Raw genomic sequence first — 20,834 nt, 5'->3', positions numbered from 1 at the left:
TTATGGCTGCATAGTATTCCATGGTGTATATGTGCCACATTTTCTTAATCCAGTCTATCATTGTTGGACATTTGGGTTGGTTCCAAGTCTTTGCTATTGTGAATAATGCCGCAATAAACATACGTGTGCATGTGTCTTTATAGCAGCATGATTTATAGTCCTTTGGGTATATACCCAGTAATGGGATGGCTGGGTCAAATGGTATTTCTAGTTCTAGATCCCTGAGGAATCGCCACACTGACTTCCACAATGGTTGAACTAGTTTACAGTCCCACCAACAGTGTAAAAGTGTTCCTATTTCTCCACATCCTCTCCAGCACCTGTTGTTTCCTGACTTTTTAATGATTGCCATTCTAACTGGTGTGAGATGATATCTCATAGTGGTTTTGATTTGCATTTCTCTGATGGCCAGTGATGATGAGCATTTTTTCATGTGTTTTTTGGCTGCATAAATGTCTTCTTTTGAGAAATGTCTGTTCATGGAACAGAACAGAGCCCTCAGAAATAACGCCGCATACCTACAACTATCTGATCTTTGACAAACCTGAGAAAAACAAACAATGGGGAAAGGATTCCCTATTTAATAAATGGTGCTGGGAAAACTGGCTAGCCATATGTAGAAAGCTGAAACTGGATCCCTTCCTTACACCTTATACAAAAATCAATTCAAGATGGATTAAAGATTTAAACGTTAGACCTAAAACCATAAAAACCCTAGAAGAAAACCTAGGCATTACCATTCAGGACATAGGCGTGGGCAAGGACTTCATGTCCAAAACACCAAAAGCAATGGCAACAAAAGCCAAAATTGACAAATGGGATCTAATTAAACTAAAGAGCTTCTGCACAGCAAAAGAAACTACCATCAGAGTGAACAGGCAACCTACAACATGGGAGAAAATTTTCGCAACCTACTCATCTGACAAAGGGCTAATATCCAGAATCTACAATGAACTCAAACAAATTTACAAGAAAAAAACAAACAACCCCATCAAAAAGTGGGCGAAGGACATGAACAGACACTTCTACTATGCCCATTTTAGAGATAAGAAAACTGATGATCAGGGAGCCTAAGTAACTTTTCTCGAGATGCGGCAGAACACAACTGTGCCACCGTTTAACCTAAGTGGGAAATTTTGTTCACTGTACTCTGCTGCCATACACTTCTCTTTGTTCCATTATCTCTGCCCTTAAGCTCCTGGCAATGGTCAGGCACAGGCTTGGCATCCACATCAATGTAAGGAACAGGAATCAAGTCATTCAGCTTAGCTCAAGTAATTCAAATTAATGTGCACCTTGTCTGTTGAGGCAATAAAGAATTGTTTGCAACACATGACTAATCCCAGAATTCTGGTTCCAGCTTTGACTTGCTCTGTGAGCTTAGACAAGCCACTTGACCTTTCTAAGCCTCCCACACTTTATTTGTAAATGCATTAATACTTGTAAGAAGATAAGAACCACACCTGGATACAGTTAACCCTCAGTGAAAGTCGCGTGTTACTATTAGTGACAGATGCTCTCCGGGTAAATCAACATCTGTCTTTTTGTTCTCTCTGCAAAAGTGGTTGGGGAGGTGCTGTGTGAGCTTAGGGGAGATTAGAACCCCAGTGTTGGGGTCAGACAGGAAGATGCCTGGCTGCTTCTCTCAATTTCTCCTCTGAGAAATGGCAGCTTGTCTTGGACAGAGTCCAGCCTGGGTGACAGAGGTCCTGAATTTCAGTTTTGGGAATGGACCACATACAGCAAGACCGAGCAAGTCATGTACCTGCCAGGGCCCTAATTTCCTTATCTGTACATTAGGCTAGATAATCACAAAGCTCCTACATCAGCATGTTGTACAACAGACAGTTTTACTCACCTGCTATTGTAATGCATACACTAGCACCGTCTATTTCAGCGTTGGATGAGGTCTTTCTCCAGTGCTGCCTGGGCTGGCTAAGGCCAGAGAGTGGTCGGGCTCCCTCCCTGGAACAGCTCTCCAATGGCTGACACCCATCCTTGCCCATCTCTGACGGCAGACACCCTGCCCAGGATTAAGGACCAGAAGTGTATATATATATAATGGATAGATAGATAAATCAATAGATGCTTTTTCCTTTTATACATATTTTATCTTTTTCTTCCCTTTTATCTTCCTATAGCAACAGATTCTTCAAACAAGCTGCACTCCCATGTGTACTTAGGCGTGCTTTTCTTAGGCAGAAGCAGGGCATGCAATCAGGTTCATACACAGCGGGTGCGACTTCATGAATGCATCTGAAGAACCGATTGGCTGGACACGTTTTTAAAGATGTCTCCTCTTGACCTGTAATCTGAAGATTGATTTTGCTGAAAGAAAGGGCTGAATTGCAGGTCAATACCTTTTTTTAAGAACCTTCTCACTTTAATTAATTGTCCTTACAATGTCCTAGATTACAGCTGAGGGATAGGTGATAAGAAATTAATGAAAATGCAGAGCGTAGGGAGGAGGTAAGCTCTGACAAGATTATGGGGTGCGGGAGAGGAGGATTTGGGAAATAGACTGAGAGGAAGCAACGTCTTGGGTGGTAGCAAAGGGATGATTTCCTGTCTGTCTGTCTACTTGTCTATCCATTTGACAGCACTGTCTCTAGGGCATTTTTTTCAGGGCTGCTGGACACAGCTCACACCATCACCGTTATTTATAAGACACACAGTTATTGGAAGGAGCTCGGGGTTTGCAACCACACGATCATGCTGGCAGCTCCAGGTCTGTCCATTGCTCACCTTGGCTTGCTTCTCTGGTAAATGAGGATAAGAGTTCCTACTGCATAAGGAAGCTACTTGGCTCTATGGCAAGCAGGGACTGTGGATGGGCCAGGGAGGAGGCTAGGAGACAACTCAGGGTCACACCAAAGTCATGCCTAGTGTCCTGCCTCCTCCCTGAGCTCCCCGGGGCACAGTGTGCTTCTCCTGCCAGGTAGGGAGAAAGCCCACAGGGGCTTTGGAAGTCATTACTGTGGCCCTCTTCCACAGAGTCTTCATGCATTCTTTCTGCTTTTCTGTTTCTTTCACTTCCCTTCCTTCAGAGAGGGTTGGGTAATGAAGTGCCAAGAGTAGAGATCTTCGAAATCAGACAGCCACCATCCAGCTCTGCCTGGCTTTGTGAGCTTATGGAAAGCATGCATTCAACAGAAGACACGCATGCCAAAGCACACTAGGAGTTCTGTAAACCATGCAGGAAAACTAGATGGTGGTCACTAGCCACTGGAAGCTAGACTGGAAGGTCAGCAAAGCTTTCTCTGAGGAAGTGATATTCAAAGACTGAAAAGACAGCTGGGAATCAACCAGGACACAAAGAGGCAGGGAAAGGAATGGAGAAGAGTTCCAAGGGGAGGGAAGAGCTTGCTCAAGGCCCCAAGCAGGGCAGAGGCCAGTGTGTGAAAAGCTGAAGGCCTTGCCAAGCAGGACTGGCAGAAAGGAAAGTGCAAGAGATGAGGTTGGAAACTAAAGAAGCAGAGGGAACATGAGGTTTTATAGATGCAGTAGAAGTTGGTGTCATATCTAAAGGGCAAGAAGAAGCTCTTCACAGATGGTGACTTCTTCTTCTTTTTTTTTTTTTTTTTTTTGGTTTTTTGTTTTGTTTTTAAAGAGGCAGAGCCTTGCTCTATTGCCCAGGCTGTAGAGCAGAGGCACAATCATGGCTCACTGCACCCTTGAACTCCTGGGTTCAAGCAGTCCTCCTACCTCAGCCTCCTGAGTAGCTGGGGCTACAAGCACATGCTACCATGCCTGAATAATTCAAAAAAAAAAAATGTAGAGATGGAGTCTCATTATGTTGCCCAGGCTGGTCTCCAACTCCTGGCCTCAAGCCATCCTCCCACCTCGGCCTCCCAAAATGCTGGGATGACAAGTGTGAGCCACTGTGCCTGGCCTCTAGAGACTTTGGTGCATCAAAGTTTATGGTTTCTACAAAGGCTCTCTATTAAATACCAGAGATATAAAATTAACAAGTCCCTACCCTTGAGGAGCTCCTAAAGTTGTGGAGTATCATCTTTATAGATCTAACATATAGTCACCCACAGTCTTTGCTTGTTAGATCTGCTATGTACTGGGCTCTACACCAGGAGAAAATCCAGCATGATCTATGCCCCACAGGGCTTGCTGCCGAATGAAGACACAGACATTGAACAAATAACCCAACAAAGATATGGAACATTTTAACTATAATCCAAGGCCATTGCAAAGAGGAGTAGAGGACTTTAGGGAAAGCACAGCGTGTGCGAAGGCCCCGTGGCAGGAGGGGTCCAGGTGCATCTGAGGGGCTGCAGTGGGAGTGATGAGAGGTCATTCTAGGAGGAAGGTTGGAGGCAGACCCTGCAGGTCTGCTGGGCCTTGTGAGTAGCCTTAGAGTGTGGTCAGAATCCACAGTGCGTACAATGCACAGAGGGAGCAGGGGGAAGAGCGACCCCAGCTGGAGGATCAGTGAAAGGCCCCTGGACAGGGATCTGGGTTTAAAGGATGCCTTGTCACTCTCTCAGCATGGTATAGAGAAAAGTATATGAACAGCAGGATCAGAACATGTTCAGAAAATTTCCTGTGGCCGGAGGGCCAGAAGGTGGGGGTGGAAGGTGAGGTTACAGAGGGAGGCAATTGGGGTCAGATCCTGAGAGCTTTCTAGACTAAGCCAGAGCAACTTGGAAAAAAGGATCCACCAGCTTCTCGAAAAAGCATTTAGCCTGTGAGAGCCAGGGCAGGCCTAGAATTCAGGTCCAAGGGAGTAGCTTGTCCAACATCTTCTCTTTAAGCGGAAACTGAGACCCCTTTCGGCTCTGACATCCTCTGACTCTCGAATGAGATTTGCAGACTCAACCATTGCACCCTTGGAGACTGCTGTTGGATAATTCTTACACACTTCATGGCTTCAGTAATAGAAGTGTGATCTGTCAAAGCTCTGGGCACCAGAAGCTGGATGTTGGTAGGGCCATGCTCCCTCCCAAGGCTCTAGAAAAGAACTCTTTCTTCCTCTTTCAGATTCTGGTGGCTCCAGGTGCCCCTTGGCTTGGGGCAGCTTCTCTCCAGTCTCTGCCTCCACTTTCAATGGCCCTCATTTCTTCTGTGTCTGTTATCCTGGGATTTATGTCCCATAAATTAAACCAAAATGATCTGCTTCTCTTGAGACCCTTAACTCAGTTACATCTGTGAAGACTTTTTGCAAATAAGATCACACCCACAGGCTCTAGAGATTAGGACGTGGGCATATTGTTTTAGGGGCCACCACTATCCCACTACTGACCAGCCTCAGAGTCTACCACTAGATTGTTTTTCTGCAAAGGTGCTCACGATAGTCTCATAGGACTTTCTAGTATTTTAAACCTTTTTGTTGTTGTTGTTGTTTTTGAGATGGAGTCTTGCTCTGTCACCCAGGCTGGAGTGCAGTGGCACGATCTCAGCTCACTGCAGCCCCCATCTCCAGGGTTCAAGCAATTCTCCTGCTTCAGCCTCCTGAGTAGCTGGGATTACAGGTACATGCCACCACCCCAAGCTAACTTTTGTATTTTTGGTAGAGACAGGATTTCATCATGTTGACCAGGCTGGTCTCGAACTCCCGACTTCAAGAGATCTGCCCGCCTCGGCCTCCCAACGTGCTGTTAAACTGTTTTTAAGATCTTTGTTTATGCCAAAGCAAAATGAGAAAAGGGGAATTCTCCACAGTGGCAAAATTTTTACTACAAAATTTTCACTTGGTTTCTCTCTACACCCAAGTCCTGTGCCCATACGTGGGTTGTGAAGGTCTGGCCACAGTTGATTTTCATCCAGCCTCAATAACAAATACTGTGCCACCTCTGTAACCAAATGCAAGGAGACGAGAGGCAGGAAGCCTCATGAACTCACTGGGATCTCGAGGTGCCTTGGTGCCCACTCCGGAATGAGAGTCTCAGCGAATGCTTGTTGGCTGCGGGGCTTGAATGCATGAACCCTGCTTCGTGAGGCTTCCCTCCCTTAACCAGCACTCCGTGGTTATCTGATGCCTTTCTCCACAATACCTGGTTCTGAGAAATCAAATTAAATATAAAGTCCCTCTGCCACTGAGCAGTTCATTGGAACCCTCCTAATAAAAATTCTTTTGAATGTGCCACTCAGCGGAATTCTGTGTAATTCTAGACAAGAAAAATTATTTCAGAAATATGTTTCTGTATTCAACGGTGTAATGAATACAATCCTTCTTATCACCCAGCACCGAGATTGCGGGTGTGACTGCATGTTAAAGACTGTTTGTAAAAGGGGCGCCTTAGCTATCCTGGCAGCACACCCAGCCACCGGTCCACGTGGGATCTGCCTTATCTCCTTTCTACGGCAACGATTGTGGGAGAGGAAGATAATGAGGTTTTTTTTTTTTTGTTTTTTAAAAACCATGTCACAAAAGGTAAATAGAAACTTAAGCCCCAAAAGAAATTTCTCCATTAACACAACTTCTGAAAACATTCTGTACAAAGAAGTCTGTCATGCTACCTCTCCAAAACCCTTGCAGAAGAAAAACGTGGAAATTCATCTAAAAACAAAGTTGGAGTGTTCCTTGTGGCTTGTTCAAGACATCGTTGTCCTCGAAAACTCTTCAATCTTCTCAGAGGCCAGTCTGGATCACTGAGGTTCACATTAGACACTATTTGAAAAGGAGGACTGTTTCATTCTGCAGACCTTACACTACACATAACAATTAAATGTGATGCCAGAGAAGAGTGGGAGAAACAGAGCCTGCTGAGCCAACTTCAATGAACTGATAAAAAAGACTACAATTAATGCCACCAATTTTTATATTTCATGTTAAAATCATGTATTTTCTTACATAGGTTAAACATATTCCTTACAATGTTATTTTCCCCTTCTACAGAGAGCACACTTATGGCTAATCAAGGCTGAGTTCTTAGTGCCTGGATTTTTCGTGTGCATAGATTCGTATGTTTCACAGGTTCCTAAATGCCAGAAGTCAGAAGCCAGAGCACTTGGAATGTGAACTGAGCTCACGGAGTCACCATTGGCAATCGAGACATTCCAACATGTTTTCCTGACACATCTGTGTCAATTGTCATCTCTACAATCAAAACTATTTTAAAACTAAGTTCCCTTCCTTAGACTGTTTCCATCACTGCCAATCTCAAAAGAGTCACTTGAAGCATGATTCAAATTTTAAAACATGTTAGGGCCGGGGAAGTGCCTCAAAATTGGTGTGACCTGCTCAGGCATGGGAGCTGGGTTCAGAGCGTGTGTGAGCCCTGCCTGTGAGCAGTGTACCCTCATGAGCTCTGTGGTTCCAGCCTTTCCTGCAGAGCTGAGTCAGACAGCACTATGCAGGAACTCCTTCTCACACTACAACTTTGCCAAAAGATACTCATGGGCTGGAACTGCCAGAGTCACTTTTTGGCTTAGAATATCACACAATGTCTGTATGATCATTTGCACAATGGAATCTATGTTGTGGAACAGCCAAGATAAAAGAGGCAGATTCAGCAAGGGGGGCTCTCACTCTGATTCATAAGCACTTGGCGTTTAATGTAGAACCTCTCTTGGTCCAAACTCTGCTCTCCTTTGACTCCCTGATCAAGTGACAGGCAATGCATCCTCCTCTCTGTCCCACCAAACCACAAAGAACCTGTTCATCCCTGAATTTCTCCGCATTCCCCAAACCTGGCCAAAGCCTTTGGGTCAGAACTTTCTCCTACTATACCTGCTTTCTAGCTCCCCTGCTTCCCATTCCTTCCCTTGGTGCTATGATCTTAGCCATGCTGGCATGGGCTTCTTTTTGATTAAAAACCAAAGGCCACCCTTACACCTCAGTGTCTTTCTTCATCTCCCAACTCCCTGCCAGAGCAAGTCCGGCCTCTTGAGGGTGATTCCTGTCTTTGCAGCATCTGGTCTCAACCTGCTCCCCCAGCCTCCCTCTCTGCTCCCCTCTACCAACACGCCATGCCCTTTCTCACATGAGCATGGCCATCTCTGAGCTCTGAGGAATACAAAGCCTATGAACACGTGAGCACAACCCCAGGTATTCCCAGCTACCAATAATTAAGCAGGTACTTTGTTAACCCTGACAACAGTTATGAACAAAGCTCCAGTACACAGAAGTTGCAATTTCCTGTCTGTGTGGCAGATATGAGCTGCTGTTAACATCTGTGCTAATTATTGAAATGTGCCCTCTCCATTCTGAAAAGCATTCTTTTTCTCTTTTTTAATTTATTTTTTATTTCAATAGGTTCTTAGAGAGCAAGTGGTGTGTGGTTACATGAATAAGTTATTTAGTGGTGATTTGTGAGATTTAGGTTCACCCATCACCCAAGCAGTGTACACTGTACCCAGTGTGTAGTCTTTTATCCCTCACCCCCTCCCACCCTTTCTCCTGAGTCCCCAAAGTCCGATGTATCATTCTTATGCCTTTGTGTCCTCATAGCTTAGCTCCCACTTGTAAGTGAGAACATACAATGTTTGCTTTTCCATTCCTGAGTTACTTCACTTAGAATAATAGTCTCCAATTCCATCTAGATTGCTGCCAATGCTATTATTTCATTCCTTTTTATTGCTGAGTAGTACTCCATGGTGTGTGTGTGTGTATGTGTGTGTGTGTGTAAGTATTATGTAACATATGTATATATATATACACACACACATACCACATTTCCTTTATCCACTTGTTGATTGATGGACATTTGGGCTGGTTCCATATATTTGCAATTGCAAATTGTGCTCTGGGCAGCATTTTCATGCAGACTCATGGGGTCCTGCTGGCTGCCCAAGCATGACATGCTTCACTTCTCATCTCAACTCAACTTCCCTTCCAGCTGACTTTCTGCACATTGAAGGAACCACTGAGTATGCATGTCAGAAAGTGTGCTCCATGGAATGCCAGTTCAGCTGCAGGCTAAAGACAGTTTATTGAGGCCATGGACTATTCACTTTTCTCTCTTTGTAATAAGATACTACTGGTTTGTTTTTCTCTAGGATTCCTAAAATCTTTAAATCAGTTTTTAAAGGCTGGGTAGCAGGGCATTAGAGTGTGTAAACTTTCCCAAACTTTGCTGTTCTTCAGCCTCTGCTGGTGATACCCAGGCAAATAAGGTCTGCAGCAGACCTCCAGCAAACTCCAGCAGACCTGCAGCAGAGGGGCCTGTTAGAAGGAAACTAACAAACACAAAGGAATAGCATCGACATCAACAAAAAGGACGTCCACTCGCAGGCCTCATCCAAAGGTCACCAACATCAGAGACCAAAGGTAGATAAATCCACAAAGATGGGGAGAAACCAGCACAAAAAGGCTAAAAATTCCAAAAACCAGTAGGCCTCTTCTCCTCCAAAGTATCACAACTCCTCGCTGGCAAGGGAACAAAACTGGATGGAGAATGAGTTTGATGAATTGACAGAAGTCGGCTTCAGAAGACGGGTAATAACAAACTCGTCCAAGCTAAAGGAGCACGTTCTAACCCAATGCAAGGAAGCTAAGAACCTTGAAAAAAGGTTAGACTAATTGCTAACTAGAATAACCAGCTTAGAGAAGAACATAAATGACCTGAAGGAGCTGAAAAACACAGCACAAGAACTTCATGAAGCATACACAAGTATCAATAGCCAAATCAATCAAACGGAAGAAAGGACATCAGAGATTGAAGATCAACTCAAGGAAATAAAGTGAGAAGACAAGATTAGAGAAAAAAGAATGAAAAGAAACGAACAAGGTCTCCAAGGAATATGGGACTATGTGAAAAGACCAAATCTACATTTGATTGGTGTACCTGAAAGTGACGAGGAGAATGGAACCAAGTTGGAAAACACTATTCAGGATATTATCCAGGAGAACTTCCCCCAACCTAGCAAGACAAGCCAACATTCGAATTCAGGAAATACAGAGAACATCACAAAGATACTCCTTGAGAAGAGCAGCCCCAAGACACATAATCATCAGATTCACCAAGGTTGAAATGAAGGAAAAAATGTTAAGGGCAGCCAGAGAGAAAGGTCGAGTTACCTACAAAGGGAAGCTTATCGACTAACAGTGGATCTCTTGGCAGAAACCCTACAAGCCAGAAGAGAGTGAGGGCCAATATTCAACATTCTTAAAGAAAAGAATTTTCAACCCAGAATTTCATATCCAGCCAAATTAAGCTTCATAAGCAAAGGAGAAATAAAATCCTTCACAGACAAGCAAATGTTGAGAGATTTGGTCACCACCAGGCCTGTCTTATAAGAGCTCCTGAAGGAAGCACTAAACATGGAAAGGAACAACTGGCACCAGCCACTGCAAAAACATACCAAATTGTAAAGAACATTGACACTATGAAGAAACTGCATCAACTAACGGGCAAAATAACCAGCTAGCATCATAATGACAGGATCAAATTCACACATAATAATATTAACCTTAAATGTAAATAGGCTAAATGCCCCAATTAAAAGACACAGACGGGCAAATTGGATAAAGAGTCAAGACCCATCTGTGTGCTGTATTCAGGAGACCCATCTCATGTGCAAAGACACACATAGGTTCAAAATAAAGGGATGGAGGAATATTTACCAAGCAAATGGAAAGCAAAAAAAAAGCAGGAGTTGCATTCCTAGTCTCCAATAAAAGAGACTTTAAGCCAACAAGGATCAAAAGAGACAAGGAAGACCATTGCATAATGGTAAAGGGATCAATGCAATAAGAAGAGCTAACTATGCTAAATATATATGCACCCAATATAGGAACACCCAGATTCATAAAGCAAGTTCTTAGAGATCTACAAAGAGACTTAGACTCCCACATAATAATAGTGGGAGATTTTAACACCTCACTGTCAATATTAGACAGATCAATGAGACACAAAATTAACAAGGATATTCAGGACTTGAACTCAGCTCTGGACCAAGCGAACCTAATAGACATCTACAGAACTTTCCACCCTAAATCAACAGAATATACATTCTTCTCAGCACCACATCGCACTTATTCTAGACCACATAATTGGAAGTAAAACACTCCTCAATTTTTCTTTAAAGTAGCAGTCACACTGGTTTTCTACAGAGCTTATTTTGGAACACACCATCTTAAGTTTTCTGTTGTCATTCCTGTAGGCAACTGCAGAATAAAATCCTGCCATCAAACGTCATTCCCACAACATTTACTTTTATGTTCCTGGATCCATTTTTCAAGTGGGACATCTGGCCGTTTGCTGTCTGTATTAATTTTCTGGGGCTGCCATAACAAAGTCCTGCAGTCTGGTTGGCTTAAAAAGCAGAAATTAATTTTCTCACCATTTTGGAGGCAGGGAGTTGCAGATAAAGATGTTGGCAGATTGGTTTCTTCTGAGGTTGCTTTTCTGGAATTGTAGATGGCCATCTCCTCCCTGTGGTTTTCTCCCTGTGTGTTCAAATTTTCTCTTCCTATAAAGACACCAGTTATAATGGATTAGGGTCCACCCTAGTAACCTCATTTCAGCTTACCTCTTTAAAGACCCTGTCTCCCAATGCAGTCACATGCTGCTATGAATTTTTGGGGGATAGCCCATAACACTGCCAGAGCATTGCAGTGCTAAATAGGAGGCATTGCAGGCAACATGAATAAATCACTAAATTCAAAGTTTCAGGATGCTGTAAGAAAATACATAATCAAAAATACATATGTAATCTGGCTAGGTGCAGGGGCTCAAGCCTGAAATCCCAGCACTTTGGGAGCCCAAGGCTGGTGGATCACCTGAGGTCAAGAGTTTGAGACAAGCCTGGCCAACACGGTGAAACCCTGTCTCTATTAAAAATCCAAAAATTATCCAGGCATGGTAGTGGGTGCCTGTAATCCCTGCTACTCTGGAGACTTAGTGGGGAGAATCGCTTGAACCCGGGAGGTAGAGCTTGCAGTGAGCTGAGATCACACCACTGCACTCCAGCCTGGGCAACAGCACAAGACTCCATCAAAAAAAATACATATATAATCAAAGTGTTCAATCATATAGGAAATTCCATTGGAAAAGTGGATTCCACAAAGAAAAGAATTTCCTGGCTTTGGTGGATGTGGCAGGAATAACATATATAGCAGCATGTTTTTATGGATCAGGGTTTCCAAAACCTAAATCAAAAACAGAAGGTAGTGGATTATCTACCTCATCTGAAATACACATCACCTAGTCCTCTTCCTTAGAATACACACAAATCACACTCATACATACACACACTCACATATCCTGCTGGAATTTAATTTTTGAAATTTCATGTACATTTTTCCAAGAACTCTGACATCTTTTATCCTGGCTGGTTTCTACTGCAATCCTATTAAACAAATACAGATAAGTTCATTATTTTCCATTGACAGATAAGACCACTGAAATTCAAAAGAAATTAAGTGATCTTCCTACAAGATATTCCCCTCTTGGCTCTTTTAATAAATCTATTAGGATTCTTTGGGTAGCAAATAATGTAAACCCAATTCATATTAGTTTAAGTAAACAGAGAAAAAATAAGCTTATGTAACTAAAGACCAAGGGTAGATCTTTTTGACCAAGAGGATAGCTAGGTCCAGGTTTGGAAAGGACATCATTAGAAATTAGTCTCTCTCTGTCTCTTGGCTCTGATTTCCTTGATTTGTCTTCACTTTCAGCTAGCTTCTTGCCTCTTGGTGACAAGATGGCTACCAGCAGCTTCAGAATTCTCTCTTCATCTGAGCAACCTCAATAGAAACCATGTGCCGCTCTCCAACATAAAACATACTTTGTTTTAGAGAAGAATTTATAAGTGAAGGCTATTTTTTTTTCTCATAGGCTTTTTTGATGGATTAATACTCTTTGTTGTTTAATGATGTAGTTGAATTTCTTTTTGTCTTCATTTGTCTATTCCACAACCATGGCAGACATCACTAGTCAGTCATGGAATATTTGTTTGCTGCTTTCTTTTGTTTTGTTTTTTTGTTCTTGTTTTGTTTTGTTTCTTTGAGACAGAATCCAGCTCTGTAGCCCAGGCTGGAGTGCAGTGGTGCGATCTCTGCTCACTGGAACCTCTGCCTCCCAGGTTCAGGCGATTTTCCTGCCTCAGCCTCCCCAGTAGCTGGGATTACAGGCAGGTGCCACCATGCTTGGCTAATTTTTTAATTATTAGTAGAGACAGGGTTTCACCATGTTGGCCAGGCTGGTCTCAAACTCCTGACCTCAAGTGATCCACCTGCCTCAGCCTCCCAAAGTTCTGAGATTACAGGCGTGAGACACCGCGCCTGGCATATTTGCCATTTTCAATCAGTAAGATCTGGTGTGTGAGTTGAAACCCTAGACCTCCTGCCAGCAAGGATGCACATCCTGGTGTCATTTTCTTCATCATATTCTTTTTTTTTCTTTTTGAAAATTCATCAATCACTTGAATGTTTTTTCCAAAAGTCTCTCTGGCTGTTGATGATAAGTATTTCCCCAATAAAACCTAAATGAACCAAATAACAGCGAAGTGACTCATTGAAGCATAGCTGGACTCTTTTTCACCCTCTCCTTGGCCCCATCCTCTCCCCAGCAGACCAGGAGCTTAACCCTAAAATCCAGAAAACTCTGCAGAGCCATTTGCCCCAGTCCATACTGATTAAGAACAGGCATTCATGATAATGATGTCTTTTCAAATTAGAGCCTGAGTATTTGCTGCTACCAAATATTCAGCATAATAGCATTTGAAAGTCTGCATCAACTGACACAATTTGGGCTTTTTTATTGAGACGGAGTCTTACACTCTCGCCTAGGTGGAGTGCAGTGGCGCCATCTCGGCTCACTGCAAGCTCCGCCTCCCGGGTTCACGCCTTTCTCCTGCCTCAGCCTTCCGAATAGCTGGGACTACAGGCGCCCGCCACCACGCCCGGCTAATTTTTTGTGTTTTTAGTAGAGACGGGGTTTCACCATGTTAGCCAGGATGGTCTCGATCTCCTGACCTCGTGATCCGCCCGCCTTGGCCTGCCAGAGTGCTGGGATTACAGGCGTGAGCCACCGCGCCCGGCCCAATTTGGGCATTTTAAAGGAAACACAAAGTGACGATATCACATTAACTAATAACTCTGCAGAAATCACAGAAATGTTAGCATTGCAGTGGGAAAGAAAAGCCACACACCCTCTTCCCCCCGCTCCACTCTCCCTACCCCAGACAGTGACAGATGGCAATGGTGAGTCTGTGAAACCTCTGGTCTCCGGTCCTGTCTTGCCCACAACCAGCATGTTGGTGGCTGTGGTGGGCTCTGAGCATAAGTGGCAACAAGACAGAACCAGCAAGTACCCTACAGGCCATTGCGAGTTGCTGCTGAATTAGTAGGCTGACAACCAGTAGTTGCAGGAAGATTTGCCACTGAGTTTGATGAGACAGCTTTCTATGCCTAAGAGAGCCAGGGCACAAGGAAGCCTTTCTGCTAAGAGACCATGGCTTCCCTTAGTGTCCTGGCTGTTTAGGTCTAACACATTGAGAAGCTGTTTCTAAGAGTAAAATAAAGCAATCAAGCCCATTGGGGACCTGGTGAGAGCATCGTCTGTGTCTTCGGTGGGAGGGTCTTGGCCAGGGCTGCAGGAGGCCAGCCTCTGCTCTCAAGTGCTTGAGATCCTGAGTGAGAGGCAGGTGAGCACTGGGTCCTCCGTAATGCAGGTGGCAGGGAGAGTGACGGGGGTGTCAGCAGGAACACAAGGCAGGAGGCCCAGGCAGGAGCGCACGTAGTGGAAGTGCACAGGCAGGAGGCAACACAGTGGAACTTGGTGCAGGGAACGAGGCTTCCTGCAGCTGAGTCTTAAAAAGTGAGTAGGATTTGGACAAACCAGGGAGCTACACCGGGCAGGGGGCCTCATACCAGTGATGCCAAGGGACCTCCATCTGGCGTGTGTTCCCAGGTGAAGAAACCAGGCTTCATTTCTGTAGGCAGAAGGAGCCTACAGTGACTGATTGGAGGCATGGCTGTGAGAAGAGCGTTTGTGAGGGCTCTGAGAACGGCGCTTTCTATCCATCACTTAACTTCACTGCCTCTTTCAGACCGATGCGTGTGCTAAGCTGTCATTTATTTACTCACAACTTCCACTGAGCGCCCGTCTGTGCCTGTGCTGTGCTCTGTCCATGAGGCAGGCACGGGCTCTTTCTGAGGTCACATGGGTGTGAAGGACCTTTGGGTCTCACACACTTTGCACAGCTCCAGGTCCAGGGTATACACCTATAATTATGTGTTGAATAAATATCTTCATACCATGTCTTCAGATGATCAGTCAGACAATCAGACCTATTGTTTATTTCTCATTTTGTTACCCACATGACAGGTGGGTTCAATGGCTTGGCAGGTGACGTCCAATGACGACAGCCAAGGCAGGTGTAACAAGGGGATTTGATGCCTTGCAGCAAGTAAGGAGGACATCGGGGATAGTTCCCAAGCAGTGCCTCCCAGAACAAAGGTGAAAGCCTGGCTTTTATTGAGCTGAGTCATTGAATGTGGAGACGGATTAAAGCCCATCACTGATCATGTTCCACATACCTCACATGTACAGAAAACGGTGCATGAGCTCCTCCCTGGGTGGAGATTTCAGTATGCTAACAGGGGGAGTTCTTCAAAGTTCATCTCCAACTCAGGCATCTCTGGGTCAAACCCATTTTTGTTTTCCAGGGCTGAGATTCTTCCTGGAACTTTTTGAAACAGCAACACTGTGTGCGGTCTTTACCAGTGGGAGCTTGTTCACAGTGCATGCACAGAAACCTGTAGACCATGGGTTAGGCTCTTGCAAGACTTCCCTGAAAGATCGGACCTGGTCACTGACAAGATTTGTCTGCATTTCCCCATGACAAGAAAGTCCACTGTATGATGAAGCTGGTTCTCCAAGGCAGACTAGATATAGAATGGTTCCTGGAAGAGAGAGCTTAGGAGCCATAGCGTGAAAGATACTTCAGAGATCTCATTGTGGTTGCCTTCCGGCCATCTATTCTCCCTTCTGCTGCTGCCAGCATCTCAATTTGCCTTGAAGAATCGTCCTCCTGTTGGTCTCAGACAATGTGGGTCTGGTGCCCAGCTCCTTCCTGTACACACCAGCTTGAGCAGTTGACAGCTGACTCAAGACAACAGCTGTGCCATTCCCCTGACCCTTGTGGCTGGTTCTGGAGTGTGCATGTTAAATAGGTCAGTCTACTATGGACCAATCCCACACATTTTTCTAGAACTGGGAAAAGGGAAATTATCTTGTCTTAGGCAGTAAGGCCTCTGGGGTGGACTCCCCAAGAGTGTGGTCAAGTAGTGAAAATAGAACCAGGAGATGGAGGGGGGCAGGGTCTGATTAGAGCTGGGAAAGATCCAGGTGGTTGGCCTGATGTGACAGTTTCTAAGTACTGAGGACAATTTGTAGGTAATGAGGAAGTGTTCTCCAGCTATGCTGTAGCCCCAAGCAAGCTATCTGGTTCCCAAAAGCATGGCAGACCAATACCTCCTTCCAGAGTGGACCCAGGGAATACTAGACGGGATTCACTGAAGGAAGCACCACACTGAGTGACTTCCATCCCAAAGGTGCAGTAATGGCAGATTTGGCAAAAAAAAAATTGGAAAAACAGTGTCATGGCATCTCAAATTATTCCACATCTCTCCATCTCTATCACCACCACAGGCATTCAGGCCACTGTTGCCTCGCCCTGAAAGTCTAAAACAGTCCTCAGTTTTCATCCATATCCTCCTGTCTTCCATTCTCCACAGTGTATCCAGAATCATCTTTTTAAAATACACATTCTGTTAAGTCACTTTCCTGCTTAAAATCCTCTCATTCAAATGAGATGACTTCTCATTCAAATGAAAATAAAATCCAAATTTCTTACCAAGACCTGTTTGGTCCTAAAAGACCTGTCCAAAATCTCCTCCTCTACCTCATCTCATGTGACTAAAATTCAGCCACAGTGGCCTTTATTTTGTTTCTCCAACACATCAAGCTCCTTCTGATTCCAGCGCTTTGTTCTTGTGGTCCCCGTCACCTGGAATATACTCTCTCATACTTTCCTCATAGCTGAATCCTCAACCTTCTGTCCCAGATAAAATGCCACCTCCTCGAAGAGTTCTTCTCTTGCCACCATATCTTCTCCACCTCAATCAGTTTTTAACCTAGGCAACCCTGATAAATTACTTCGTGACATTCAAACATGTATCTATAGAGGCTCTAAATAACTGAAAGTCAGCTACACAAGGGCAAGGATCTTGTCCATCCTTGTCTACAGCAGTTTTTTGAGCTCCTAGAATGAGCACCATGTTCCGTATTCTGTTAGTATTTGTTAGATAAGTGGCTGGATGGATGGCTGGATGGATAAATGGTGATTGTGCATGGCAATGTAGTTCCTAGATGCTATGGAAAGCAGCCAACCTCGACCAGAAGCACTGGACTTAGGAAATTTTGAAATCAAAGAATCTCCAGCTCTTAGAGCCACAGAGCACTTGGCAAGAAACAGGTTTCTCAGCACACAGAGTACCATCAAGTATAGAAGCAGACAATTCAGATGAGAGCCATCTTCTTCCATTGCAATGAGATTAAATCTCCTAGTAGGGTCAAGTGCAAGACACCTTAGTCTCTCCCATCTGCTTGCATTGAGATGATGACTAACTTTCAAATTGCCATGTTGTGCAACCTGTCTTATTCTACTTCACATGGGATGGGTTATGTGCTGGTGGTATGAGAGGGTTTGAGGGAGGCACATCTCACACATGAGTATGAAACCCAATCATCACACTTATAAACTATAGAGGGATCAAACTATTGTATTTTGGAAGGAAGGGAATAACTTTGGGAATCAGTAAAAACCCAGCGTGTGCTTCAACTGTGTGTGGGCACTTGTTTTCCCCACTCCAATAATGACCCATTCTGGAATAATCTGAACACATTTAGCTGTGCACTTCACCTGGCAGACACCAGACAGCCATGGAGTTCAGACTACTGACACAAGATGAAAGTGGTTCTGATCCTGAATTCCTTCCAGCAGTGACACTCCCGACATCGTCAATCACTCAGACCCAGAGAGTGGGCAGAGAGCTTTGGGCTAAGGTCCTCGGCAGTCCTTTAGCTGATGAATGTGTCTGTGGGCTCAGAGACATTTTCTGTGCGTTCTTTTTTTTTTTTAATCAAAGTAATACATTGAATGGTAAAAAAAATTCAAAAGGTTATTATGAAAGCCAAATTTAATGCACTTCCCACATCTTATGTCTCAGAGATAATTTCTTTAGATAGTTTCTGTCTTATTTCCTTTGTTCTTTACCTCCATTGTGTGAAATAATATGAATGTATATCTGTATTGATTTATTAAATTGAGGCCAGGCACAGTGGCTTACACTTGTAATCCCAGCACTTTGGAAGGCTGGGGCTGGAGGATCGCTTGAAGCCAGAAGTTCAAGGCCAGACTAGGCAATATAGCAAGTCCTTTTCTCTACAAAGAAAAAAGACTTTTGAAACATTAGCTAGGCAAGATGATGTGCACCTGTAGTTCTAATGACTCTTGAGGCTGAGGCAGGAGAATTGCTTGAGCCTGGGAGTTTGAGGCTACAGTGAACTGTGATGACAGTACTGCACTCCAGCCTGGGTGACAGTGAGACCGTGACTCTAAGAAAAAAAAATAATAATAATAATTTAAAAGATTTATTAAATTTAGAGAATATCTATTGACTCTCAAAAATAAGAAATAAGGACTTAGCTCACCAGTACCTCTTCCTCTGTTTCTCTTCTTTATGTTTAATTGTTGTATTATTTTTAGCTCTTCCCTTGATTACATTGTTCCCCACATTTTATTATGACTCTTTTCAAACATACACAAAGTTCAAAGAATTTCACAGAGAACACCCATACTCACACCACATAGATTATTTCATCAACATCTTACTCTACTTGCTTTATCGCACATCTTTTCATTTGTCTGTGCCTCTGTCATCAATCCATATTAATTTTTGATGAGTATCAAAGTAAGTTGGAGACATCAGTGCACTCCACCTGTCAACACTTCAGCCTGCAATACTGATCCAGAGTTCAGTCAGCCATGCAATCATCACCACAATCCAGTCTTAGAACATTCCACCACCCCACGGTGAGGCAAGGGAATTGCTTGAACCCAGGAAGTGGAGACTGCAGTGAGCTGAGATCATGCCACTACACTCCAGCCTGGTGACAGAGAGAGACTCTGTCTCAAAAAAAACAAAACAAACAAACAAAAAAAACTTTCCAATACCCATTTATAGTCAATACCACTCTCATTCTCAGGGCAATCCTTTTCCTTCTTTATCTTTTTGAAATAAAATGTGTACAAAATTCAATACACGGATCTTAAGTGTACTCTCAAATGAGTTTTGACAAACACATATTCCTGTGTAGCCGAAGCCTCTGTCGAGGTACTGAACTCGACAGTACCCACTGCCCCAGGGTTTTCTCCACGTCCCTACACTGTCCCCAGCACAGAGACAATGGCTGTTCAGATTTGTTCCATGGTAGATTAGTTTTCCTTGTTCTATAACTCATACAGAAAGAATCTGTAAAATAAATAATGTTTTATAAACAGCATTTCTTTTTCACTCAGCATAATGTTTTTTGAGATGGTTCATGACACTGCCTATGTCAATTGTCTATCTGGTTGTTTACTGATGGACTCATGGCCTGTTTCCATGAGTTTTTGCTCATCATAAATAAAGCTGCTAGAAACATACTTGTACAAGTATGTTATTGGCAGACATATGTTTTTATTTCTTGCAGATATGCACCTAGAAGCAGAAATGTTGTGTGTATATAGCTTTATAAGAAACCACCAGAACATTTTTCCAAAGTGAATGTACCACTTTATGTTCCCATTAATAATGCTTCAGAATTCTAGTTCCTCAATATCTTTGCTGATATTTTACTGTTCTGGTAGTTGTGTCTCATTATAGTTTTAATTTGCAGTTCCCTGATGACTTAATGATGTTAAGAGTTTTTTTGTGTGTTTATTGGCACTTGTGTTTGTGTGTGTGTCTGTGTGTGCATGTGTATGTGTGAAGTGTCTGCCTATGCCCAAGTCATAAGGTTATTCTCCTATAATTTTCTTTTAGAATATTTACTTATTATATTTTTAAAATATAATATTGAGATATAATTTCTATGCCATAAAATTGTAAGTGTGCAATTCAATGGTGTTGGTAATTTATAGAGCTGTGCAACCATCACCACAATCTAGTTTCAGAACATCCCTGACATCCTAGAAATGTTCTCCTACCCATTTAAAGCCAACATCACTTCCATCCCAGCAGTAGCCAAGCACCACTCTGCTTTCTGTCTCCATACATTTGCCTTTTCTAGACATTTCCATTTACAGGAATTTACCCAAGAAAATTAAAACACATTTCTACGAAAAGACATGTAAGTAAACGTCCATAGCAGCATTATTCATAACGGCCAACAGCTTGAATTAATTTAACTTTAAATATAATTCAGCGCTATTGCTTGCTCCAGGAGTTCTCTGCCCTCCACTTTCTGGATGAGAATCTCAGAACTTCTAACATTTTCTCTGCCTTTTCCATCAACTCCAGCCTCCCCCTCCAGGATCCATCCTTCATCAGCCATGTTTCTACTTTTACATCTGAAGGCCATTCACACTTTAATACATCTTGGGTTTTTTTATTTGTTTGTTTGTTTTTGTTTTGGAGATGGAGTGTCACTCTGTCACCCAGGCTGGAGTGCAGTGGTACCATCTCGGCTCCCTGCAACCTCCACCTCTGGGGTTCTAGCAATTCTCCTGCCTCAGCCTCCTGAGTAGCTGGGACTACAGGTGCATGCCACCATACCTGGCAAATTTTTTATATTTTAGTAGAGGTGGGTTTTCAGTGTGTTGCCCAGGCTGGCCTCAAACTCCTGAGCTCAGGCAATCTGCCCTCCTCAGCCTCTCAAATGCTAGGA

General features: G+C 43.6%; 1 non-coding gene across 1 annotated transcript; it reads right to left on the bottom strand.

Moving 5' to 3' along the window:
- Positions 1 to 17,574: 17,574 nt before the first annotated feature.
- On the bottom strand, positions 17,575 to 17,677 carry LOC115931692 (small nucleolar RNA U13). The gene has a single exon (XR_004068137.1). It is a non-coding gene; the product is annotated as a small nucleolar RNA U13 (small nucleolar RNA).
- Positions 17,678 to 20,834: the final 3,157 nt, after the last annotated feature.

This window comes from Gorilla gorilla, chromosome 20, assembly GCF_029281585.2.
Source record: "Gorilla gorilla gorilla isolate KB3781 chromosome 20, NHGRI_mGorGor1-v2.1_pri, whole genome shotgun sequence".
Classification (NCBI taxonomy): domain Eukaryota; kingdom Metazoa; phylum Chordata; class Mammalia; order Primates; family Hominidae; genus Gorilla; species Gorilla gorilla.
Note: the sequence above shows the minus strand (reverse complement) of the source record. Positions and strands in the feature narration are given on the sequence as shown.